Raw genomic sequence first — 27,665 nt, 5'->3', positions numbered from 1 at the left:
TAAAATTTTGACAAAATTTTCTGTAGAAATAAAATTTTGACAAAATTTTCCATAAAATAAAATGTTGACTAAATTTTCTTTAGAAACAAAATTTTGTTTAGAAAGAGAAATTTTTCTATTGAAATACAATTTTGACAAATTTTTCTATAGAAATAAAATGTTGACAAAATTTGCTACAGAAATAAAATTTCGACAAAATTTTCTATAGATATAAAATTTTGGCAAAATTTTCTATAAAAATACAATTTTGACAAATTTTTCTATAGAAATAAAATGTTGATAAAATTTTCTACAGAAATCAAATGTTCACAAAATTTTCCATAGATATAAAATTTTGGCGAAATTTTCTATAGATATAAAATTTTGGCAAAATTTACTATAGATGTAAAATGTTGGCTAAATTTTCTATAGAAATAAAATTTTGACAAAATTTTCTATACAAATAAAATTTATCCAAATTTTCTATATAAACAAAATTTTGAAAATTTTTCTATAAAAATATAATTTTGACAAATTTTCTATAAAAATAAAATTGTTACAAACTTTTCTATAGAAATAAAAGTTTGTGACAAATTTTTCTAAAGAAATAAAAGTTTGACAACATTTTCTGAAGAAATAAAATTTTGAAAAAATTTTCTATAGAAATAAAATTTTCTATAGAAATACATTTTTGACAAAATTATCTTTAGAAATAACATGTTTGAGAAATTTCTATAGAAATTCAATTTTGTCAAATTGTTCTATAGCATTAAAATTTTGGCAACATTTTCTCTAGGAATAAAATTTTGACAACATTTTGTCTAGAAATAGAATTTTGACACAATTTTCTATAGAAATAAAATGTTGATAAAATTTACTATAGAAAAAAATGGACAAAATTTTCTATAGAAATAAAATTTTGACAAAATTTTCAATGTCCGAACCAGGGCATTGGTCGATTTAAATTTTATGTCTAGAGACATAAAATTAACAAATTTTGTCCATACTAAGATGTTACAAAACCAGTGACTAAATGAAACTACCTAGTAGTACCATCCAATCATCAAACAATTGATGAAACTCTAGAAGGTACATTCAAAAATGAATGGACGTTCGTCAAAACAAATGCACACGGCGTGAGTGTAATCAAGGATGTTCAACTGTCAAATAAATTGTGCCACCAGCGCTTTAGCATTCACGAATTGCTTCAGCAACGATGGGTCTTGGGCAACTTCGACAGCGACAATGGTAACGACAATAACGCCGTTGCTTCCACCATCATCGCCAAAGACAACAATAAAGAGCAACAAATTATTCCCACAGTTGCAAATGCTCCATGCAATCATCCAAGTATTGTCTTTGTCCAGCACTCTTGCTCCTCTCCAAACTCTGGACTCCTTGGGGTGCATCTTCCACTTTGTATTTTTATTTTTTCTTTATTTTATTTTCTTAACATCATTAGAGATAGTTTGGCTTATATATTTCCATTTCTTTGAGTTTTTTGTACATGTCATCTGCCTTCCTGCCGGCCGAACCAGTCAAAGTGTCTGAACACGACTTTTACTCAAGAACCCAAGCGACAAACTGAACTAAACTCTTGCATAAACGATGTGGTTAACTTTTGAGCTCACATAAATATGGGTATTTCCATAGGCCTTATACTACATAGATGAGCCATGGATGTCAAACTATGTTTGACAGTTCCGAAGATTAAGAATAAGCGAGAAAAATAAGAGCACGCTTACAATCTCTTTTGTTTTCCTTTTTGTAGTTTACCAATTTTACACAAAATAAGAACGTTTATTTTGCAACAGAGGATTTATAAATAAATTAATAATTAAAAGTTCATATTTGACTAAAAAATTGTGACCAAAACCGCGAAAATACGAAATTTAATTTTGAGCAGCATTGATCTTTACGAACAACACAAAAGCAAATGCGCGAAAATTAATGTTTGGGACTGACTCTTTAAGAAAAAATCAAAACGAAATGTCAGAAAATTAATTTTTGGAACTGACACATTTTTTTAAAGAGAATAGTGGATCATCTATGTATTATAAGGTCTATGGGTATTTCTATATTGCGGGATACTTGGGAAGTTTAGAGAAGGTTTTACGAAGACGAATGCATCAGATCGAGACCTCTAAGTGTGAGTTTCTGATGCCGGAATTACAGTCCTGGGAGTTTGGGCTTCTGCATAGATACCAGAGCATAGTCCTAGTAACCCCAATAATGCGAAGATGGTTGATAGGAGGGGAGTGGAGGTATGTGTGCCAACCATTGGCTCTCCTTAAGGTAAAGGTTATGTTAGTTATAGTGGCATCCCGATATTTCAGACTAACTTAGACTATCCATTGGCCATCCTTATATTTTTTACAGCTTCTCTTTGTTTGCCTTATGAAAACTCCCATATGTCGCAACTCTCTTCCTTTGTCGTCATCATAAAATGACTTTTCTTTAGCTGTTTTTTGTTTCGCATTTAATCTCCTCTTTGTCACCGTCTTCCCTTTCATGTGCAAGCAACAACTGCACTAAATATAGGTAACTTCAGAAACACCCTGAGAATGAATTCTAACTACCTACTTGCCCTCCACTTTAGATTGCTGACGACAATGCGGGAAAACAAGTGAAACTAACAAATGGGACATCTATACAAACCAAGAAAATAAAAGAAAAACTGACTGAAGATTCTACAATAACTTGCTTGCTAAACGGCATCGTGAAACGGGAGGAAGTTTATGAAATATTCTAAAAGATCGAAACATACATGACATTTTTTCTCCATAGAGCAATAGAATTATAAATGGAGCACAATAATCATATAAGGGACATCTTCAGAAAGGTTATATAAAGATATAAATCTGTGATTTGCTTTGAATCTAGATAGTGCAGGGAAAGACAGAAGGGGCAAAATGCATTTTGCCTTGATGGGAGTCAAATACATATCAAATAGAGGTATGGTCTCACACACCATATATTCTGGGTAGTTGTGAAATCCTGAGCTAATCTAGCTATGTATGTCCAACCAGTCCGTTTATTGAAAACTCTCTCCCGATCCGTTGAAATTTGGTACATAATAATAATATATACACTCTAGCAAACGGGCAAATATTTAGGCGAAAAAATTTTTCGATATAATGGAGGAACAAATTTCATCTGATCCGGTTAATAATTATTTATTGATTCCTCTATAAAACGATCAAGAACAAAGGAGGCTTAAATAGGTATTTAATCTATCTTTATACCCTGCGCCACACTGTGGTACAGGGTATTATAAGTTAGTCCCAGAAGGAGACGAGATAGATACATGGTGTCTTTGGCAATACTGCTCAAAATCTCAGTCAATGAGTCGATATAGACATGTCCGTCCGTCTGTCTGTGAACACATTTTTGTAATCAAAGTGCAGTCCGCACTCTTATGTCTTCTGGGGCCATATAAGTCCATATCGGGCGAAAGATATATATGGGAGCTATATCTAAATCTGAACCGATTTCTTCCAAAATCAATAGGGTTCTATTCTGACCATAAGCGTAGGAAGGCCTCTGGGGAGGGGGCTTAGACCCCCCAGAAAAATTTTAGCCCCCCCAGAATTTGAAACTCTTTTTATGATTTTCCATTTTTCAATAAATGTCAATAGTTTTTTTAATTTTTATAAAAATTAAACAAATATATACAATCGCACAAAGTTCCGCTAAAGACTTTCATGAACAATCGAATTACTTGGGTTGTGGTAGCAGTTGTCGATGGCAATGTCATATATTTATGAAATAAAGCTGTGGTTGAACTTATGATTGATTTAGTTTAGTCAATTTAATTAAAAAAATAGTAATTGATATTAAAACTATTCTTTTATAAATTAATATCTTAACAATGCTGCGGAAAAGCGTCGCCAAAAAAGTAGTGAAAATGTTCTTTTTGGGTCTAGAAGTGGTTCAAAATTGGCAGAGAAGCAATGAATGTAATATGAGCTTGTCATAGGACAAATGTCCACCGTTTCAACAGCCGTTGCAATGAATTTGCATCACTTCTTAAGGTGAGATCCGAATTCAGTGTTTTGAATGTGAATTAAAAAAATTTGTGATATTTTCCCAAATAAATAATTTTTATATTTTTTTATGATTTTTAATGCATTCTGACGCTTGTTTGAAACATATTTCCTCGAATAATTTCTAAAATTATCGATTTTTCTATAATGGATTTAGCAGTTTTGTGGCAAAATTTGAATGATTTGTACCAATTTATTTATTCTTACTCTTTTTTTAAACTATTTGAAAAAAAAGAAACAACAAATTACACATTATAACATGAAAAAAAAAATGAAGTAAATAAACTTCCTGTGTAGTTAAAATAATTGAGGACATTTTTGGAAGTACTTTTAAAGTTGTGCCTTTAGAACAACTCACATTTTTTTGGTGGGAAAAGTGTGGAACTACTTTTAGTTGCTTTATTATAAATTAATTGTCGAGTTATTTTGATGTCTAATTTTTTATTCAATAAAACATTAATTGAACCTATAAGTTCAGTCTATAGATTTTTAGCTAGGGGGCTATAGCCCCCCCTAGGAAAATTGTCTAGCTACGCTAATGATTCTGACGCAAAAGAGGAACTTGTGTCAAATGTGAAGGCGATTGGACTTAAACTGCGATCTAGACTTTGATTACAAAAATGTGTTCACAGACAGACGGACGGACAGACGGACATGGCTAGATCGACTCTGTGACCCACCCTGAGCATTATAGCCATCCGATCCGGCTGAAATTTGGTACCTGGTGTTAGTATATGGTCTCTAACAACCATGCAAAAATTGATCCACATCGGTCCATAATTATATATAGCCCCCATATAAACCGATCCCCAGATTTGACCTCCGGAGCCTCATGGATGAGCAAAATTCATCCGATTCGGTTGAAAATTGGTAATTGGTATTAGTATATGCTATCTAACAACCATTCAGGAATTGGTCCATATCGGACCATAATTATATGTAGCCCCCATATAAACCGATCCCCAGATTTGACCTCTGGAGCCCCTCGGAAGAGCAAAATTCACCCGATACGGTTGAAATTTGGTACATGGTGTTAAAATATGGTCTCTAACAACCATGCAAAATTTGGTCCATACCGGTCCTAATTATATACAACCCCTATTTAAACCGATCCCCAGATTTGACCTCCGGAGCTATTGGGGGAGCAAAACTCATACGATCCGGTTGAATTTGGTACATGATGAAATTTGGTACATTGGGCTAGTACATAGCCGCTAACAATCATGCCAAAATTGGTCCGTATCGGTCTATAGGTCCCCAAAAATAATCTACCAAAATGTTATTTCTATAGAAATTTTTGTCAACATTTTATTACTATAGAAAATTTTGTCAAAATTGTATTTCTATAGAAAATTTTGTCAAAATTTTATTTCTATAGAACATTTTGTCAAAATTTTAGTTCTATTAAAAATTTTGTCAAACTGAATTATATACGTATTTAATCGGCCTTTTTTGTTTAATATATACCCCGTATGGACTAACTTACAATTGAGAAGACGGTGTTAAGAAGTTTTGAGATATCTTGCCATCAGCAAGTGTTACCACAACCCAAGTAATTCGATTATGGATGACAGCCTTTAGTAAAAGTTTCTATGCAATCCATGGTGGAGGGTACATAAGATTTGGCCGAACTTACGGCCGTATATATTTGTTTTTTTACGAACATTGTGTTCCGCCCCAGGGGATTACACTGAAATTTTAAGTCTACAGTTTTTTGGAAGTCTAACAAATTTTGTCCAGGTCGAGTCAGATTTAAATTCAATAGTCGATTGGATTTAAATTGCGACCTAGACTTTGATTACAAAAATGTGTTCACAGACAGACGGACGGACGGACATACGGACATGGCTAGATCGACTCAGGGGCCGACCCTGAACAATATTGACAAAGACATCATATGTCTATCTCATCTCCTTCTGGGTGTTGCAAATATATGCACTAACTTATGACACCCTGTTCCACAGTGTGGCGCAGGGAATAATTAATAAAATGGTACAAATTATTTAAGTTTCGTCGAAAAAAGTCCATTCTAGAAATATTGCAACAATTTTTGAAGTCAAACGTTTCAGACAATCATTATATAAAAAAATCACAAACAAATTATATAAATTATTTATTTAGCCAAATATAACAAGATTTTTTAATTCACATCCAAAACACTGAATTCGGATCACACCTTAAGAAGTGATGCAAATTCAATTCAACGGCTGTTGAAATGGTGTACGTCCGTCCTATGACAAGCCCATGTTAAAGTCATCGCTTCTGCACCAACCTTGCACCACTTCGAGATCCAAAAAGAATATTTTCACTGCTTTTTTAGCGACGCTTTTTTTGCTGGGTTATTATAGCTTGTGTTGTATAGAGTTGCCATTATTTGATTAAATTATAACTACCAACAAATAAACATCTAGACAAAGTTCAATGTGGAAACAAACGCATACACAGCTTTGTGGGAGCTACGTTATCTTTTTGTAGCATGTTGTTGTATGCAACTACCGTTAGAATTATTCCTCATACGATTTGTGGCATACAATGTTGAACTAAATAAATGTTTTTGCTATGCCGAATGTTTGTCGTTTATGAAGCAAACGAATTCACTTAAACAACTATGTATCCCTGCGTCATTAGTGCACCGTGGGTGATAAGGAAGAAAACATGAGTATGAGTATAGGACCAAAAATTCGTGTATAAAATTCGGACAGATCGAATTTTATACACCCTGGAAGCATGAATTTGGGAAAGTTAGAAAAAAAACTGACAACATCATGCCCTTTTTTCCCCATAGACAATTACAGTGTGACTTATATGTATTTCAATCAACTTCAGATTACTCCCATAGCTAAACCGCTTGTCTTATAGCTAATAGGTTTATTCCACTGACAGTTAATTTTATTGTTTACATGCTTACAAAAGCATTTTTATCTATTGCATTCAGAAATAAAGTTATTCATGATGTAGTTCAAGTGTGGTAGTGTGATTGTTTTATATTTGGCTTGAAAACCATATGTGGCTATCGATAGGGCACAGACTTTAATTGCGACTAAATCTTTTGTTTCTCGTACCATTTCTCGTTTCCGTGATGCTAGCAGTGTTGCATCGCTACCAAAAAGTGGATGAGATGAAATGGTAACAACACCAGAATCCACGTCGCAGTGTTAGGTTAGGTATAGTGGCTCACCGTTATTTTAGCCCGTTATGATATCACAGTGTTGCCATTTTCTCTTATAACCGAGACCTGCCCCATGCTATGACAAGGTACCTTCTTTTTGTAGCCCAGTCCGAACGGAGTTTCAGATTTCTGTGAAACCACTTCTGGAAGCTCTGAAACTCTCAAAAATGTAACCAATGTTTTTGAGAGGGGATAATCTAGCGCTAAAAGACTTTTTAGTGTTTTGGTTAAAACTGAAATTAGACCTACGACCCTTTGTATGCATGGTGGCCATGCTAACAAGAACGAATGCAACACATATTGAACAAGTATATACGGCCGTAAGTTCGGCCAGGCCCAATCTTATGTACCCTCCACCATGGATTGCGTAGAAATTTCTACTAAAGACTGTCATCCACAATCGAATTACTTGGGTCGCGGTAACACTTGCACACATTGGAAGTTAGTCCATACGGGGTATATATTAAACAAAAACAAAGGCCGATAAAATAAGTATATAATTCAGTTTGACAAAATTTTCTATAGAAATAAAATGTTGACAACATTTTCCATAGAAATAAAATTTTGACAAAATTTTCTATAAAAATAAAATTTTGACCAAATTTTCCATAGGAATAAAATTTTGACAAAATTTTCCATAGAAATAAAATTTTGACAAAATTTTTCATAGCAATAAAATTTTGACCAAAATTTTCCATAGAAATAAAATTTTGACAAAATTTTCTATAGAAATAAAACTTTGGTAGATTATTTTTGGCGATATGGACCAATTTTTATGTGATTGGCGATCGACTATATATAACTATAGACCGATATGGACCAATTTTTGCATGACTGTTAGCGGCCATATACTAGCGCAATGTACCAAATTTAAACCGGATCGGATGAAATTTGCTCTTCCAAGAGGCTCCGGAGTTCAAATCTGGGGATCGGTTTATATGGGGGCTATACATAATTATTGACCGATATGAACCAATTTTTTCATGGTTGTTAGAGACCATATACAAACACCACGTACCAAATTTTAACCGGATCGGATGAATTTTGCTACTCCAAGGAGCTCCAGAGGTCAAATCTGGGGATTGGTTTATATGGGGCCTATATATAATTATGGACCGATTTCGACCAATTTTTGCATGGGTGTTTGAGGCCATATATTAACATCACGTACCAAATTTCAACTGACTCGGATGAAATTTACTCGTCCAAGAGGATCCAAAACCAAATCTCGGGATCGGTTTATATGGGGGCTATATATGATTATGGACTGATATGGACCACTTTTGGCATGGTTGTTAAATATCATATACTACCACCACGTACCAAATTTTAACCGAATCGGATGAATTTTGGTCTTCCAAGAGGCTCCGGAGGTCAAATATTGGGATAGGTTTATATGGGGCCTATATATAATTATGGACCGATTTCGACTAATTTTTGCATGGGTGTTTGAGGCCATATATTAACCCTACGTACCAAATTTCAACTGAATCAGATGAATTTTGCTACTCCAAGAGGCTCCGGAGGTCAAATCTGGGGATCGGTTTATATGGGGGCTATATATACTTATGGACCGATATGGACCAATTTTTGCATGGTTGTTAGAGACCATATACTAACATCACGTCACAAATTTCAACCGGATCCGATGAAATTTACTTCTCTTAGAGGATCCGCAAGCCAAATCTGGGGATCGGTTTATATGGGGGCTATATATAATTATGGACCGATGTGGACCAATTTTTGTATGGTTGTTAGAGACCATATACCAACACCATGCACCAAATTTCAGCCTGATCGGATGAAATATGCTTCTCTTAGAGGCTTCGCAAGCCAAATATGGGGGTCCGTTTATATGAGGGCTATACGTAAAAGTGAACCGATATGGCCTATTTGCAATACCATCCGACCTACATCAATAACAACTATGTTACTTGTGCCAAGTTTCAAGTCGATAGCTTGTTGCGCTCGGAAGTTAGCATGATTTCAACAACCGGACGGACGGACTTGCTTAGATCGAATTTCACCACGACCCAGAATATATATATTATGGGGTCTTAGAGCAATATTTCAATGTGTTACAAGTGGAATGACAATATACCCCTATGGTGAAGGGGAAAAAAGCGTCGCCAAAAAAGTACTCAAAATGTTCATTTTGGATCCGGAAGTGGTGAAAATTGGCGCAGAAGCGATGAATTTAACATGGGCTTGTCATAGGACGGATGTCCACCATTTCAACAGCCGTTGCACTGAATATGCATCTCTTCTTCAGATGTGATCCGAATTCAGTGTTTTAGATGTGAATTAAAAAATTTTGTGGTATTTTGACAAATAATTAATTATTATAATTTTTTATGATTTTTAATACAATCTAACGCTTGTCTGAAACCCTTGACCTCAAATATTTTCAAAATTTCGCAATTTTTCTAGAATGAATTTAGAAATTTTTTCAGCAAAATTTGAAATAATTTATACGATTTTATTAATCCTTACTCTGTTTTTAACATATTTGAAAGAAAAAAAATTAAAATTGCCCTTTAAAAGTATGAAAAAAGCGAGTTATTTTATAAATGAATTAAAAGAACTTCCTGAGTGGTTTAAATAAAGAACATCTCTGAAAGGACATTTTTGGAAGTGCTTTTAAAGTTGTGCCTTTAGAAGTACTTCCAAATTTTTTTGCTGGGTTGCCAATGAGGTCAGCTGAAAATGAGCACTTTCGATTAGCCACCAGAAATCAGGCGTCACGACCATCGGTCTTCGTCACTCCTGGTTCATATTCATCGACCATGTTGTAAAAATAAATGCCAACTATTATCGGCATAACAGCCCAAAGATACTATAGAAATTCTGGGCGGACAAACATGCCGCAGACTACACCGAATATATTGTCGTGAACACGAAGATTTCGAGTCCTTAATGACAATTGTGATAAGCAAAGGAAACGCTTTTCTGTGATATAAAGTTTTTTCCTTGTCCAAAAGTCGATAAACTTTTCAAGGAAGTCGGTTTGTCCTTACAGTTAAGTGATTCGACTTAAAAATCGGTATCTATTTTTTCAAAAAATACTTGAAACATAGCATAAGTTCTACATGCAGTCTAGTATGAAATTGGAAATTTAGAATGTCGTTAACACACTTTTAATGTGCTTAACTACCCACCCAGCAAAAAAATTTGGATGTCCTTCCAAAGGCACTTCCAGAAGATGCACTCCCAATGATGTTCTTTATTTAAACTACCCAGAAAGTTCTTTTATTTCAATTTTTATACCCTCCATCATAGGATGGGGGTATATTAACTTTGTCATTCCGTTTGTAACACATCAAAATATTGCTCTAAGACCCCATAAATTAAATATATTCTGGGTCGTGGTGAAATTCTGAGTCGATCTAAGCATGTCCGTCCGTCCGTCTGTTGAAATCACGCTAACTTCCGAACGAAACAAGCTATCAACTTGAAACTTGGCACAAGTAGTTGTTATCGATGTAGGTCTGATGGTATTGAAAATGGGCCATATCGGTCCACTTTTACGTATAGCCCCCATATAAAGGGACCCTCAGATTTGGCTTGTGGAGCCTCTAACAGAAGCACATTTCATCCGATCCGGCTGAAATTTGGTATATGGTGTTGGCATATGGTCTCTAACAACCATGCAAAAATTGGTCCACATCGGTCCATAATTATATATAGCCCCCATATAAACCGATCCCCAGATTTGGCTTGCGGAGCCTAAAAGAGAAGCAAATTTCATCCGATCCGGCTGAAATTTGGTACATGGTGTTGGTAGATGGTATCTAACAATCATGCAAAAGTTGGTCCACATCGGTCCATAACTATATATAGCCCCCATATAAACCGATCCCCAGATTTGGCTTGCGGAGCCTCAAAGAGAAGAAAATTTCATCCGATCCGGCTGAAATTTGGTACATGATATTGGTATATGGTCTCTAACAACCATGCAAAAATTGGTCCATATCGGTCGTTAATTATATATAGCCCCCATATAAACCGATCCCCAGATTTGGCTTGTTGAGCCTCTAAGAGAAGCATATTTCATCCGATCCTGCTGAAATTTGGTACATGGTGTTGGTATATGGTATCTAACAATCATGCAAAAGTTGGTCCACATCGGTCCATAATTATATATAGCCCCCATATAAACCGATCCCCAGATTTGGCTTGCGGAGCCTCAAAGAGAAGCAAAATTCATCCGATCCGGCTGAAATTTGGTACATGATGTTGGTATATGGTCTCTAACAACCATGCAAAAATTGGTCCATATCGGTCCCTAATTATATATAGCCCCCATATAAACCGATCCCCAGATTTGGCTTGTTGAGCCTCTAAGAGAAGCATATTTCATCCGATCCGGCTGAAAGTTGGTACATGGTGTTGGTATATGGTCTCTAACAATCATGCAAAAGTTGGTCCACATCGGTCCATAATTATATATAGCCCCCATATAAACCGATCCCCAGATTTGGCTTGCGGAGCCTCAAAGAGAAGCAAAATTCATCCGATCCGGCTGAAATTTGGTACATGATGTTGGTATATGGTCTCTAACAACCACGCAAAAATTGGTCCACATCGGTTCATAATTTTATATAGCCCCCATATAAACCGATCCACAGATTTGGCTTGCGAAGTCTCCAAGAGAAGCAAATTTCATCCAATCCGGTTGTAATTTGGAACATGGTGTTAGTATATGATCTTTAACAACCGTGCCAGAATTGGTCCATATCGGCCCATAATTATATTTAGCCCCCATATAAAACATTCACCAGATTTGACCTCCGGAGCCTCTTGGAGGAGCAAAATTCATCCGATCCGGTTCAAATAAGGCATGGTCGCTAACAACCATACCAAAATTGGTCCAATCACAAAAAAATTGGTCCATATCGGTTCATAATCATGGTTGCCACTAGAGCCAAAAATAATCTACCAAAATTTTATTTCTATAGAAAATTTTGTCAGAATATTATTTCTATAGAAAATTTTGTCAAAATTTTATTTCTAGAGAAAATTTTGTTAAAATGTTATTCGGTTCATAATAAAATTTTCATCATTGTCAAAATTTTATTTCTATAGAAAATTTTGTCAAAATTTTATTTCTATAGAAAATTTTGTCAAAATTTTATTTCTATAGAAAATTTTGTTCATATTTTATTCGGTTCATAATCATGGTTGCCACTCGAGCCAAAAATAATCTACCAAGATTTTATTTCTATAGAAAATTTTGTCAAAAGTTTATTTCTATAGAAAATTTTGTTAAAATTTTATTTCTGTAGAAAATTTTGTCAAAACTTTATTTCTATAGAGAACTTAGTCAAGATTTTATATCTATAGAAAATTTTGTGAAAAATTTATTTCTATAGAAAATTTTGTTAAAATTTTTTTCTACAGAAAATTTTGTCAAAATTTTATGTCTACTTTGTCAAACTGAATTATATACGTATTGGATCGATCTTTTTTGATTTAATATATACCACGTATGGATTTACATACAATTTAGAAGATGGTGTTAGGAGGTTTTAAGATACCCTGCCATCGGCAAGCGTTACCGCAACTTAAGTAATTCGATTGTGGATGGCAGTGTTTAGATGAAGTTTCTACGCAATCCATGATGGAGGGTACATAAGCTTCGGCCTGGCCGAACTTACGGCCGTATATACTTGTTTATATCTTGGTTTGTTTCATAGTTTTAATAAGTAATTTTAACTTTTTTTTGTTTCAAAAAGGTTCAAAACAGAGTAAGAATTCATAAAATTGTACAAATCATTTAAATATTGTCGAAAAAGTGCTAGATCCAATCTGAAAAAATTTTGAATTTTTGAAAATATTTGGGGTCAAACGTTTCCGACAAGCGTTAGAATCCATTAAAAATTATAAAAACTTATAAAAAAATTATTTATTTGACAAAATATTACAGTAGTTTTTAATTTACATCCAAAACATTGAATTCGGATCACACCTAAAGAAATGATGCAAATTCAGTGCAACGGACTTTCGCATTCATATTTGAAGGACATGAAATTTTTGTTCCCATGACAATATGTTTTCACTCTATATTGTCCTATAAAAATTTTTTGATATATGTGATTTATTTATTTATTTATTTATTTAATATATATACTTTTCCAGCTGTAGTATAACATTTTAAAATTTCAAAACTAATATCATTATTTTCTTCATTACAACCCCACTGTGTTTTGTTAAATTTCATTCGCAATGAATATTTTCCTCCATACACAACAACACTCACATGTTCGCACGAAATAAAAGCAAATCCCTCAAAAAACTATATCTTCAGGATGACAAGAACCATTCATTGTCGATTGGTGTTGTGTTTGTTTCTGTTTCTGTTTTTGGTGTTTTGTTTTTGCTTCTAAGCTTTAACTTCCAGGGAGTTCTGTGATGCAGTGACAAGTGCAAAAATTATAGTTGCACTTGTTCATCTCTACCCCTGCTACCCTACCTTAGTTCACTTCCACAGGCTTAGTTCTTGTAGTTTACAAACTAACATAACTACGACGCATGAGAATAGTTTGGGATTTTGAAGTATTTTTTTTGTTTCCCCCGTTGACATTTAATGCGACTTTTGTGCTACTGCAATTCGACAGCAATTGGTCTCTCCTACTTTGATGCTTGCTCGGAGGGAGGCGGCAGAGACTCTATCTGGTTTTATAAGGGCTAGGTACATTTGTGTACGAGTATGCTAAGGTCGGAAGAAGAGGGGTAACCATCAGTCTTCTGTTGTCGTACATTATGAGTAATTGTCTTTTATTGTCACTTAGAGATATGCTTATGCTCTTGTACGTGGATATTTTTTTGGTGAGAGTGTGAGAGAATCTATGTATGAGTGCTTATACTTTATGGGTATGAGTTTGTTTTTATCTACACTCACTTCATGAGCTCAGTATTATTTATATGTTCCTTCTGATTAGAAATGATGCTTGGGTGTAGAAAAGTGCACGTGACTGATGTAAGCTATTCACGTGTAAATACACGAACGAAATAAGAACGTAGTTTTTTGAAGAACACTAAATTTCCATGAAATTGCGAAGCTGTTTTTTTTTATTGAGATATAACTCAGATAATATTACAGGTAAAATATTCATCTATAGCTAAGATGCTTTAACAAATGACGTTTCATATTTGGCAAGTGACACATATCTATCAATCACGTGAACATCCCTAGTCCTGCGGCTTTTTATGACTTAAACTTTGTACTTTATTTTTGTGCATGCATATAAATAAATAAATTTATGCATATGTATGTATGTTACAAGAATTTGGAGCAACAGCACTTGTCTGAAGATAGGAGAAGATGTAAGAAACATAAACACTCCGATTACAGTGTGTGCGTGTGAGTGACAAAACAGGTCTTCTCATTGTAATGCAAAATTTGGCTATAATGTTTGTATGTACTCTCACTGAAAATGGAGAATTTTTAAGGATATACTACAGTCGGTACTGGTAATAAAATTTTAAGAAAAATCTTCACTTTTTTTCAGAAAATATCGTCATAATCGTCACATGCATTTTAAAAATTGACAATGCAACTATCAGTTTGGCTGATAAGTCCCCGGTCTGACACATAGATGGCGTCGCTAGTATTATATTAAATGCATATTATTTTTATACTAGCGTAACCCGGCCCACTTCGCTGCGCCTTGCGAAGCGTATTTGTAGGAACATTTTGCGTTAACTTAGAGAACCATATCCTTCGTGCTAAAAAAAAATCGAAAAGTGGCTTGTCAAGGAAAGGTATCCTTCTCCTCAACATATCTGAAAGTTAAGCACTATATTATAGTAATATACAAAGAATTACTGTTTCCCATCCAATAAATTGGAAAAAACAAAAGTAGTAAAACATTTTACCACTTTAACATTTGCTAAAATGTTGGAAAATTATGCATCCTCTACGTTTACTAAAAAGAAGTCTGGCAGAAGCCTGTGCAAAATACATAAAATTATGTACCGAGTTCCCATTAATGGACAACCCTCTACTTTCAATTTAAGAAAAAAAAAACGAACAAAAGGGAACCCTCTGCCCACCTTTGCTCCACTCCGACCTGATATCGGACTATCACGTACCCTATATTAATTTCACAACTACTCAATAGTCCCCATAAATTCTATCGAAGTAAATCGACAAAGTTTATTTCAATTTTCCCCTTCCCCAACCAGATATCGAAAAATCATATACTAATTTAAAAATCATGTATAAATTTAATCACCTCCTACCACGTCCCTGTAAATTTCAAGTAGATCGGAGATGTTTAAATTTTGCTCTATTGTTTTAAAGGGACGTCACTTTCCCCGATACAATATCGACAAACGACGTAGTGAATAGCACCCCTAACCTTCCCTGAAAATTCTTGAAACTTTCCTTCAAATGTGGGGCAAGGAAGGTTGCCTCTCCGTTCATAACCTTCCCCCATTGCACTTGTAAATTTCAAGAAAACTTAAAATTTTTTTTTGCAGTTCTAGAGGAGGACCTCCTGCCCGACCAAATATCGAAAAGTGATGTAGCGTATCTCAGAAAATGTCAAGCAAATTATAAGCCTAAAGGGGCGGCCTCTCTTCCGTCCAAATATCGCAAAATCAGGTATCAACTATTAATATCGTAACCTCTCCCCAGTCCTCTGTAAATTTCAAGTAACTCGGTAAAAGTTAAATTGTTTCTCTGTATGTACTTAAGAGAAGCAGATGTCTCCCTATGCCCTTTTATTTTTATTAAAAAATCGAGAACCTGATATAAATTTCATAACCAATTTTTTCCGTAAAATTTCAGTCGGGGGAGTTTAGTTTTGTTTTCACTGTACCTTAAAAAAAAAAGTCGGGCAAAGGGGTGGTCCCCTCCCCGACCAAATATCGAAAAAAAAATGTAGCGGATTTTTGTCTAGATGCCAACCCCAACATTCAATGAAAATTTCAAGCAAGTCGCATAATTTTTTTCCAAGTTTCAAAAAGTAGGGCAAGGGGGAGGTCCCCTCCCCGTCCATATATGAAATCATCAAGTACCCCATATTAATTCCATAACCTCACCGCATGTTCTCTGTAAATCTCAGATAATTTAGAGAATTTTAGTTTTTTCACTGTACTTTAAAAAAAGTCGAACAAAGGGGAGGTCCCCCTCCGCCACAAAATATCGAAATAAAAAGTAGTGGATCTTTGTGTAGATGCCAACCCCAACCTTCAATGAAAATTTCAAGCAAATTGGTCAACTTTGGTCCAATTTTCAAAAAGTCCGACAAAGGGGAGTTCCACTCCACGACCAGGTGTCAAAAAATGAGGTACCCTATTTTCACCACATGGACGCCCCCTGAAAGTTTCAAGTAATTCGGATCAGCCGTTTCGGAGCCAACTCGGAACATACAAACAAACAAATAAACAAACATAGATTGAATTTTATATATATAGATAGTACTAACCTTCAAATGATTCGTGTCAAAATTTGACGTCTGTAAGTCAATTAGTTTGTGAGATAGAGCGTCTTTTGTGAAGCAACTTTTGTTATTGTGAAAAAATTGGAAAAAAAGGAATTTCGGGTTTTGATAAAATACTGTTTTCTGAAGGGAAAAAATACGGTGGAAGCAAAAATTTGGCTTGATAATGAGTTTCCGGACTCTGCCCCAGGGAAATCAACAATAATTGATTGGTATGCAAAATTCAAACGTGGTGAAATTAGCACGGTGGTAGAGGTGGTTACCGACGAAAACATCAAAAAATCCACAAAATGATTTTGAATGACCGTAAAATGAAGTTGATCGATATAGAAGAGGCCTTAAAGATATCAAAGGAACATGTTGGTCATATCATTCATCAATATTTGGATATGCGGAAGCTCTGTGCAAAATGGGTGCCGCGCGTGCTCACATTTGGCCAAAAACAACAACGTGATGATTCTGAGCGGTGTTTGCAGCTGTTAACTCGTAATGCACACGAGTTTTTCCGTCGATATGTGACAACTGTGTTTCTTTACTTTAAGGAAAATTAGCCTCAGTTCAAAGACATGCGGCTTTAACGGAGGAACGAAAATTTACAAAATTTGTGTTCTAAATTTAATGAAAACAATTTTGTAGCAAAGATTATAAACTTTATTTTAATAAAAATTTCATTATTTTAAAGAAATTTGTCCTTAATATTTTGTAAATTTCGCATCCTAAAATTTAGGTTGCGTAATCTTTAATATCACGTAAATAATTTTTTCAGTGTATTTTTTACACTAATCAATGATGAACAACCCATGGTGAAATTTTAGCTAATTTTTAAATCTATAATTAATCACGTTTGGCTTAAAGCACTTAAGTAGGTGTGTAACATAGTAAATTTAATCATGTCATGTCACAGCGTTTAGTCAATGTGTAACAGGAAACTAAGACAACCACTGGACAATTTGATGTAAATCATCAACGATAATTAATCACCAAAGACCTGATTTATTTTATTGATTGATTAATTTGAATTTGAATTTAGACATTAAGTCAACGAAATAGATGTTGACATATAATCCCAAGGTAACACATGTTTTCAAAATGGATTATAAGCCGTATATTTTCCCACAGTATTGAAGAGACCCAATTGTATTCTATGAGGTTTATCTGTATTTATGCTACAGTTTTTCATATTGTTATTTTTCATTATCTTATGTCAAATTTGTTGCCTCCTATAGAGCACAAGATACACAAGTCGAATATACACAAACAAATATATAGCATGCAGCCAAATCCTGCAGGATAAGGTTCTTACCTATATAAGAAAAAATTGTATGTTTTTCATGTTTTTGCTGTATGAAATATTCCAGTAGTTTCACATTATTCGTGGAATTGCATTTGCATTTTATACTCATAAACTTTTTGTCATATTTTGCTTATACGTTTTATATTTTGGAACATTTATCATTATCTTATTCATCAATTATGATGATGCTAAGTTTCATATGATGAATATCTTCTCTTTGTCATAGTTGACATATGCAAATTTCGACAAAGAGGAAAATAAAAATATTTTAGTGTCTAATTGGCTAAACAAGGTCATCATCATGGCAGACGTGAAGAGTTTCTGGTAATCCATATAGCAAAAGGTTTTGTAGGAATATTCATAGAGGCGAAAAGACCTGTAAGTGATATAAAGATTCGCCATATTGGGATATATATGAAGAAAGAGGCGAGAATGATAGGACAGTTGACTCCTATACAGGAAACAAGTACGTTGCTAAAGTAAACATGTACTTATTGCAAACAAAAAATATTTGGTTTTAGTTTAGTTTTAAGATTTCATAAGAAATTTTCCCCAATTCAACGAACTTTTGTTTATTTCTAATATGTCTCAATTTTTATACCCTCCACCATAGGAAGGGGGGTATATTAACTTTGTCATTCCGTTTGTAACACATCGAAATAGTGCTCAAAGACCCTATAAAGTATATATATTCTGGGTCATGGTGAAATTCTGAGTCGATCTGAGCATGTCCGTCCGTCTGTTGAAATCACGCTAACTTCCGAACGAAACAAGCTATCGATTTGAAACTTTGCACAAGTTGTTGTTATTGATGTAGGTCGGATGGTATTGCAAATGGGCCATATCGTATAGCCCCCATATAAACGGACCCCCAAATTTGGCTTGCCGAGCCTCTAAGAGAAGCAAATTTCATCCGATCCGGCTGAAATTTGGTACGCGGTGTTAGCATGTGGTCTCTAACAACCATGAAAAAATTGGTCCACATCGGTCAATAATTACATAATTGACCGATCACCAGATTTGACCTCCGGAGCCTCTTGGAGGAGCAAAATTCGTCCGATCCGGTTCAAATTTGGCACGTGGTGTTAGTATATGATCTCTATTGACTTGCCAAAATTGGTCCACATCGGTCCATAATTATATACAGCCCCAATATAAACCGATCACCAGATTTGACCTCCGGAGCCTCTTGGAGGAGCAAAATTCATCCGATCCGGTTGAAATTTGGTACGTGATGTTAGTATATGGTATCCAACAACCATGCAAAAATTGGTCTACATCGGTCAATAATTACATATAGCCCCATATAAACCGATCCCCCGACTTGGCTTGCGGAACCTCTAGGAGAAGCCAATTTCATCCGATCCGGCTGAAATTTGGTACATGGTGTTAGTATATGGTATCCAACAACCATGCAGGAATTGGTACATATCAGTTCATATAATATATAGCCCCCATATAAACGACCTCCAAATTTGGCTTGCGATTGCTCTAAGAGAAGCAAATTTGATCCGATCCGGCTGAAATTTGGTATATGGTGTTAGTATATGGTCTCTAATGATCATGCAAAAATTGGTCCATATCGGTGCATAATTATATATAGCCCCCATATAAACCGATCCCCAGATTTGACCTCCAGTGCCTTTTGAAGAAGTAAAATTCATCCGATCTGGTTGAAATTTGGTACGTGGTGGTAGTATATGATATTTAACAACCATGCCAAAAGTGGTCCATATCAGTTCATAATCATATATAGCCCCCATATAAACCGATCCCGAGATTTGGTTTTGGAGCCTCTTGGAGGAGCAAATTTCAGTTAACTACCATGTTCCATATCGATTCGTAATTATTTATAGACTTACCTATATATAACTTTTTTTATCTGATATATACCACGTAAGGACTAACTCACAATTTAGAAAACGATGTTAAGAAGTTTTAAGATACCACAACCCAAGTAATTCGATTGTGGATGACAGTCTTTCATAGAAGTTTCTACGCAATCCATGGTGGAGGGTACATAAGATTCGGCCTGGCCGAACTTACGGCCGTATATACTTGTTTTTTTTTTTATAAAATTTCAATGATCATACCAACATATTCTATGCTAACTAAAGCAGAAGAAGTTTTTTGGTACACTTACAAATTGTAAGAATAAATTATAGGCATGGTCAAAATGGTAATGATCTGGCGCCTATGATTTTTATACCCACCACCATAGAATGGTGACGGGGGTATAATAAGTTTGTCGTTCCGTTTATAACACATCGAAATATCGATATCCGACTATATAAAGTATATATATTCTTGATCAGTTAGAAATTCTAAGACGATATAAGCATGTCCGTCTGTCTGTCTGTCTGTTGTAATCACGCTACAGCCTTCAATGATGGCATAATCGTCCTGAAATTTGGCACAGAATCGTCTTTTGTTTGCAGACAGGTCAAGTTCGAAGATGGGTTATATCGATTCAAGTTTTGATATAGTCCCCATTTAAACCGACCTCCCGATTTGGGGTCTTGGACTTATAAAAACTGTAGTTTTTATCCAATTTGCCTGAAATTGGAAATCTAGAGGTATTTTGGGACCATGAAAAAGTGTACCGAAAATGGTGTCTATCGGTCCATGTTTTGGTATAGCGCCCATATGGACCGATTCCCGATTTTGCTTCTTGGGCGTCTAGAAAGTGTATTTTCTATCCGATTTGCCTGAAATTGGAAATCTAGTGGTATTCTAGGACCATAAAGAGGTGTGCCAAAAATGGGGTGTATCGGTCCTCGTTTTGATATAGCCACCATATAGACCGATCACCAGATTTTACTTCTTGGGCTTCTATAATCCGTAGTTTTAATCCAATTTACAAGAATTTTGAAATCTAGAGGTATTCTAGGACTAGGATTTTCGGTACACGCCTTTGGGGTGTACCGAAAATGGTGTGTACCGGTCCATGTTTTGATATAGCCACCATACAGACAGATCTCCCGATTTTACTACTTTGGCTTCTAGAATCCATAAATTTTACCCAATTTGCCTCAAATCGGAAATCTAGAGGTATTCTAGGACTATAAAGAGGTGTGCCGAAAATGGTGTGTATCGGTCCATGTTTTGATATAGCCACCATACAGACAGATCTCCCGATTTTACTACTTTGGCTTCTAGAATCCGTAATTTTTACCCAATTTGCCTCAAATCGGAAATCTAGAGGTATTCTAGGACCATAAAGAGGTGTGCCGAAAATGGTGTGTATCGGTCCATGTTTTGATATAGCCCCCATATAGACCGATCTCTCGATTTTACTTCTTGGTCTTCTAGAATCCGTAATTTTTACCCAATTTGCCTCAAATCAGAAATCTAGAGGTATTCTAGGACCATAAAGAGGTGTGCCGAAAATGGTGTGTACCGGTCCATGTTTTGATATAGCCACCATATAGACAGATCTCCCGATTTTACTTCTTCGTCTTCTAGAATCCGTAATTTTTACCAAATTTGCCTCAAATCGGAAATCTAGAGGTATTCTAGGACCATAAAGACGTGTGTCGAAATGGTGAGGACCTGTCCATATTATGATATAGCCCCCATATAGACCGATCTCCCGATTTTACTTATTGGGCTTCTAGAATCCGTAACCCCCATAGACCGATCTCCCGTTTTTACTTCTTGGATTTCTAGAATCCGTAGTTTTTTACCCAATTTGCCTGAAATTGGAAATCTAGAGGTATTCTAGGAAAGTAGAAAGATGTGCCGAAAATGGTGAGTATCGGTCCTTGTTTTGATATAGCCCACATATAGACCGATCCCCCGATTTTACTTCTTGGGCTTCTAGAATCCGTAGTTTTTATCCAATTTGCCTGAAATTGGAAATCTACAGGTATTCTAGGACCATAAAGAGGTGTGCCGATATATTGAGTATCGGTACAGTTTTTGATATATCCCCCTTATAAACCGGCCCTCCGATTTGGGGTCTAGATTCTAGAACTACAATTAAATGTGCTTAATATTGTGTATATCCTTCCATGTTTTGGTATAGCTACCATTACACCGAACTCCCGATTTAATTCCTAGGGTTTCTAGAAATTATAGTTTTTATCCGATATGCCACAAAATGAAAATATACTGGCATTTTAGACCCATAACAAAGTGCATATGATTTAGTTTTATCGGCCCATTTGGTAAGGGGTCCATATAGACCGATTTCACTTATTGAGGGTATAGAAGGCGCACTGATCATGAAAATTGTTTGAAACTAAATGCAAAAATATCCAGATTTTACTTCTCGTAGTCATTTAAATAATTGGGACGAAAATCCACAGATTATAGATTTCAAATCAAGGCGTCATTTCATCATTTTCTTGCACACTTACCAGAGATGTTTATGATTCCTCTAAAACTCAAACAAAAGATGGTTCTTATAAATTCAGAATCTGATCTAGTCTTCATAGGTAAAATCTTTACATTTATCAGTGGAATGCGTACTGGTTGAAGTGATCTGCTTGGGAAAATATCTGTCATCAAACCCCACTGAAATTTTCAAAGGAAACTATTATATTTGATTCATGGTGGTGGGTATTTAAGATTCGGCCCGGCTGAACTAACTACTGTATATACCTGTTTTTAGTTCCTTTTTTTGCTTTTGAGAAAGACGAATTTCCTAAATGGTAGTTAAAAATTCAAAAATGTCAGTAAATTTTTGTTCATTTAATGAATCTCAAAACTTGACTACAATTTAGATAAATTATCGCACGATATAATTAATTTTCCCAAAATATAGTTCACTTTTTTGGTGTACAAATTATGAGAACAAACTGAAACAATTATTGTCGTGAGGCGAAAAAGTCAATGTCCTCAAAATACGAATGCGAAATTTGATTACACGCAAATAAAAAAAAAAAACGTTTGGAAAACGTGTACCGAAAACGTTTTTCTTTTGTTAGATTTTTTGAATTGCTTCGAAAATTTTAAACTTTTATCACCAAAAAAACTCGTTTGTTACAAAATTTTTATTTTTTCAATAAAAAAAGTTATTTTTGAAACAACAACACAGTCCATTTCGTTTATATCAAACACTGTTCTTTTCCGACTTTAGGTCTTTAATAAGACACAGTTTACAGTCCAAAATTTAATATACTACAATATAATGTTGAACATTTTTTCGGAATCTTCCGAACATATCTGGAATATATGTAAAAAAAAAAAAAAACAAAAACAAAAAAAAACTTTGGTCGAAGCAGGGATCGAACCCACGACCCTTGGCATGCAAGTCGGACGTAGCAACCACTGCTCCACGGTGCCAAACTAAATGTTTGTTTCTGTTAAATAAACTTTGTTTATTCGGTTCGTGGGCGCCGCAAGCTATGTTATATAAATATAACTTATATGGATAATTATCTATTGATGACCATAACAGGTACATAGCTCAGTGGTTAGTGTGTTGGCTTACAAAGTGCATGGTCCGCGGTTCGATTCTCCGTCCAGGCGAAAGGTAAAAAAAAATTTAAAATTTATAAAATCGTATAATTTCTTCTACATTGTTGGTATTACAGGAAAAGGTGTTAAGAACTAACAATCTTCGTGGATGTGAGAAAGATGTGAGGGACAATGCAATTAGGAAAAAAAACAATGTTTTTTTGTTTTTTGAATTTGTCTTTATGAAATTGTTTTTGCATCCTGGAAAAGAATAAACGTTTATCACAAAAAGTATATACTTTTCTTCGAAATACACTTTCTTGCAGCGAAAAGCAAATGAGAAACGAACTTTGTTTGTCTAAAATTTCGTTTGGGAGGAAAGAATTATTTTTTTGCTTATGTTTAGAGAAAGTTTTCTTTGCTCTAATAATTTTTTGTGTACGTTAGTTAAATTAACTAAACGCGAGGAAAAAAATATATTCCAATGAAGCATAAAGATGAACTAAATTCATGACTTCCACAAAATAGTTCAGATTTTTTTTAAATTTTACCAAAAATACGTCCATCATGAACTTCGTATGTCACCAAAGACATTCTTGCAATTTTGAACTCCAAGTTTTTGCTTGAAACTACAAAATTTTCTTTAACAAGTGAAAAAAAACTTAGTTATGTCTAATAAATGTTCTTGAATTTGTCAAAAATATGTACTTATTTTTATGACATCGGCGTGATGCCATCGTTTGTAATACTGTTTAGTTAAAACTTTCTACAAATATTCAAAATTTTCTAAAATTAACCGAAAGTTTTCTTCCTGCTGGGTTCACTGTTTTTTCAGTGTGTTGTCAATATATGCCTCTCATAACCAAACAAAAATTGCTCCATAATTATATGTAGCCCCCATATATATACTAATCTCCAGATTTGCCTTTTGCAGCCTCCTGGGCCGCAATTTTCATCTCATCCGGATGAAATTAGGCACATGATGTCAATAGGCGTTTTGCAATTACCAAGCAAATATTATTCAATATTTTCTACGATTGTCATATCTGACATAAGCTCAATTTGAGCTGATTTCAAATAAGAAAACAATTTAAATATTTCATTATACTGCTCAGCTTTTCTTCATGCTATTTTTCCTTTATCATAATACGAAAACAAAGGCGATCATCATTTTTATCTACAAGCTCATAAATAAAAATTACTGTCAATAGCAGTTCGATTATAATTTCCAGATAATAATACAAAAAAAAATCCAGAACACCCAATAACACAACGATATAAAAACAACATTCAACTCCTTTGAGCACGGACAATGATCATAATAAAAATTAACACATCTGGTAAAAATAAAAACGAACAAATTGAAGATAATTCAAGGCCTCTGGATAAAATCAAAATCGTTTGTTTTTATTTGTTTTATAAACAAAAAACAGAAAAGAATCGAAAAATAAAACAAACATTCGCCAAGTGTTATGGTCAATAAAAGTAAACGATGATGATGCCAATGCCGATAAAGAAAGAAAATATTGAAAAAGATGCACTTACCTAAGATGCGATGAGACGAACAGGATACCACACTCGATGAAGTGCTTGATGCTTGAAGGTTTGAAACCACACGCAAACAATCGTTGGCCAACACAATAGCCTATGTTGCCAAAGGTGTGCGGATGTCGTGAGGATGATGTCTGAGGATGGTGATGTGAAGATGATAGTCCAGCAAGATTATAGCTTTTTTTTAATTCTCGAATAAGATTATCCTTATTTAAGATAATTGATAAATGTTAAAAAGTGTGTTTTATATACTTTGTATGTATGTGTTTCTTGTAGATTTTTCTTTTGTTCAAATACCAATAATTGAGTAAATAATATTCAATTTTCTGAAATTAAATATTGAAATTTGATGAGATTTTTAGCACTTTATCACATACGAAATTATCTCTGTATATTTCTTTTATGTAGTTTAGTTTTTTTTTCTACTATATATTATTACAATTTTCATACGAGCTTATTGGACATGAAGATTAAAGAATTGCTATTATTATTTTTATACCCTTCACCACTACTGTGGTACAGGGTATAATAAGTTTGTGCATTTGTATGTAACGCCAAGAAGGAAAAGTCTGAGACCCATCGTTTAGTATACCGATCGTCTTAGAATTAAATTCTGAGTCGATTTAGCGATGTCCGTCTGTCTGTCTGTCTGTCTGTCTGTCTGTCTGTCTGTCTGTCTGTCTGTCTGTCTGTCTGTCCGTCTGTCTGTCTGTCTGTTGATGTATTTTTGTGTGCAAAGTACAGCTCGCAGTTTTAGTCCGATTGTCCTAAAATGTGGTATAGGGTCCTGTTTCGGCTCAAAGACGATCCCTATTGATTTTGGAAAAAATCGGTTCAGATTTAGATATAGCTACCATATATATTTTTCACCGATCTGGTCATAATTGGCGTGTATATCAACCGATCTTCCTCAAATTCCGTACATCCGAATATTTTATGAGTCTCGAAAAACTTGCAAAATATCAGCCAAATCGGTTCAGATTTAGATATAGCTCCCATATATAGCTTTCGCCCGATTTACACTCATTTGCCCGCAGAGGCCAATTTTTTGCTCCGATTTAGTTGAAATTTTGCATAGGGAGTAGAATTAGCGTTTTAACTATGCGTGCCAAATTTGCTTGAAATCGGTTCAGATTTGGATATATCTCCCATATAAAGCTTTCGCCCGATTTACACTCATATGACCACAGAGGCCAATTTTTAACTCCGATTTAGTTGAAATTTTGCACAGGGAGTAGAATTAGCATTGTAGCTATGTGTGCCAAATTTGGTTGAAATCGGTTCAGATTTAGATACATCTCCCATATATAGCTTTCGCCCGATTTACACTCATATGACCACAGAGGCCAATTTTTTGCTCCGATTTAGTTGAAATTTTGCACAGGGAGTATAATTAGCATTGTTGCTATGCGTGCCAAATTTAGTTGAAATCGGTGCAGATTTAGATATATCTCCCATATATAGCTTTCGCCCGATTTACACTCATATGGCCACAGAGGCCAATTTTTAACTCCGATTTAGTTGAAATTTTGCACAGAGAGTAGAATTAGCATTGTTGCTATGCGTGCCAAATTTGGTTGAAATCGGTTCAGATTTAGATATAGCTCCCATATATATGTTTTTCTGATTTCGACAAAAATGGTCAAAATACCAACAATTTCCTTGTAAAATCGCCACTACTTAATCGCAAAGTTGTAAAAATGACTCTAATTTTCCTAAACTTCTAATGCATATATATCGAGCGATAAATCATAAATAAACTTTTGCAAAGTTTCCTTAAAATTGCTTCAGATTTAAATGTTTCCCTTTTTTTTACTAACATTGTGTTCCACCCTAGTGCATTAGCCGACTTAAATTTTGAGTCTATAGATTTTGTAGAAGTCTATCAAATTCTTCCAGATCGAGTGATATTTAAATGTATGTATTTGTGACAAACCTTTATATATAGCCCCAAACACATTTGACGGATGTGATATGGTATCGAAAATTTAGATCTACAAAGTGGTGCAGGGTATAATATAGTCGGCCCCGCCCGACTTTAGACTTTCCTTACTGGTTTTTATTTAAATTTTATTTCAAAACAATGATATGTTTATAAGGAGCTTTTTTTCCTTGCAATATATATTGATTTGATCAATTTTTATGTCACAGAAATTGAGCACGTTTAAGAAATATTTTAAACTATTTTTGGACTACAGCACGTGTTATGTATAACAGTGTCACATAAAATTGTTCAAAAGTAATAAATAAATAACAAAAAAAAATAATATCACCAATATAAAGTTTAATTGAATTCTAAATAAAACACGTATATACGGCCGTAAGTTCGGCCAGGCCGAAGCTTATGTACCCTCCACCATGGATTTTTGTGTGATTGGGGATCGGCTATATATAACTATAGACCGATATGGACCAATTTTGGCAATTTCAACCGGGTCGGATGAATTTTGTTCCTCCAAGAGGCTCCAGAGATCAAATCTGGGGAACGGTTTATATGGGGGCTATATATAATTATAAGCCGATATGGACCAATTCTTGCGTGTTTGTTAGACACCACATTCTAACACCATGTTCCAAATTTCAACCGGATCGGATGAATTTTGCTCCTCCAAGAGGCTTCGGAGGACAAATCTGGGGATCGATTTATATGGGGGCTATATATAATTACAGACCGATGTGGACCAATTCTTGCATGGTTGTTAGAGACCATATACTAACACCACATACCAAATTTCAACCGGATCGGATGAATTTTGCTCCTCTAAGAGGCTCGG

Source organism: Haematobia irritans, chromosome 2 (assembly GCF_050003625.1).
Source record: "Haematobia irritans isolate KBUSLIRL chromosome 2, ASM5000362v1, whole genome shotgun sequence".
Classification (NCBI taxonomy): Eukaryota; Metazoa; Arthropoda; class Insecta; order Diptera; family Muscidae; genus Haematobia; species Haematobia irritans.
Note: the sequence above shows the minus strand (reverse complement) of the source record.